The sequence below is a fragment of the Populus euphratica genome, unplaced genomic scaffold (genome assembly GCF_000495115.2).
Source record: "Populus euphratica unplaced genomic scaffold, PopEup_1.0 scaffold1788.1, whole genome shotgun sequence".
NCBI lineage: Eukaryota > Viridiplantae > Streptophyta > Magnoliopsida > Malpighiales > Salicaceae > Populus > Populus euphratica.
The window spans coordinates 11,655-13,184 of NW_011501645.1; positions in this window are offsets into that span (position 1 = coordinate 11,655).

The following is a 1,530-nucleotide window of genomic DNA, read 5'->3' on the forward strand; positions in this document are numbered from 1 at the left end:
TCATCTCGAAAAGTGTGGATTCCTGCTTGGACCAAGGCAGTATATAGATGATCTGTAAATGTCTTGCGATTGTCTTTTCCTCTAAAACTCAAGAAGACATCATAGGCCCCTTCTGGTCTAGATCGAGAAGACTCTGGCTCTGTCATGGCAGCTGCAGAAATCAAGGCACAGTCAATTACCAATGGAGCAGTATAACAAAGAGGTAGCTATGAAATTCCAAAGCTATGATATTGAAATGATGTTAATTGTATTCTCTATATAGGCTTACTGAGGTCAGCTTTTCTTCTCTTTCGCGAGGATGAATCGTTTTCTTCATCTTTGGATTGCTTGCGTTTTTCTTTCTGCATTTCTAAATTAAATAGAATGATATAGGATGAGCTGGTCAATGATTATCTATCTGAACGTAAGGCTTTCAAGTTATCGTTACGAACAAGAAGCAAAGAAGAGTAACTTAAATATAACAAAGAGTTAGCTATGAAATGGGAGCAATGGGACAGAGAAGTCAGCTGCAGAGTAAAGCAAGGATATGGGATTTGATACAGTTCTTGCTGTTTTTAGTATCTAACAATTGGCATAAAGTTTCGTGCATGAAGGGGTAATAAAAAACAAAATGAACAAAGGAGTTTTGGAGAAGTAATCTGAAGAGTAAACCAAGGAAATTTCTAATTGTATTCTTTATATAGGAGAAAGAGAAAGGCTATGCTTTCTATTCATTTAGTAAATTTCTTTAGTAAATTAATTAAAATTTCGAGTCGACTTTTATTTAGACCAATCAAATAATATATTCAAGTTAAATCAGTAATCCAAAACAATCCATGTATCAACAATATTTTTATTAGGAGAGACTCTTTAACAATATAAAAAAACTATATATTAAAACCTAGCATTATGCAATTCTAATACTATATTTTGAATAATTTTAAAGAAGAAATTATAATGTAATTATAATTAAGTTTTTAGAAATCTTAGAAAGAGATTCTATATCTCTTTCTTGTTCTTTAATTTCACCTATTTTTTATATTTATTAGGAACACTTTTTGGCATAATTCGGTATGCTCTTAGCACCTATTTGGCATCCCCTTGGGAAGAATTATGATTTATGAAATTAGTTGGATCCCACCTGCTGGGAGAAGCTATGAAATTACGGCGAGCTGAAGAGTAAAGTGACATAAGTGTCGACGGCTAACCATATTATTTATATTCTGTACAGTAAAAGTAATATTTTATTGATAAGTAAAGAAATATCAAACAGACTTTAGAGTGAAGTTTGATTATGCTTAGCAAAGGCTAGCAAAAACTTAGCAAGCAGGATAGAAAATATACTCAAATCAGACCTAAAAAATATATTTATTTACTTTTTATATTTTGATTATTTGCTTGATTTTCTGGTTATTCTCGATTTATTTTAATAGATTTATTTAGCTATTATATAAATAGTTAATGTTTTATTTTCTAAAACAATTTAAAAATAAATGATTTTTTTTTTACAATTTAAAATTAGAATTTTAGGAATGGAAGAACTCCAATTCT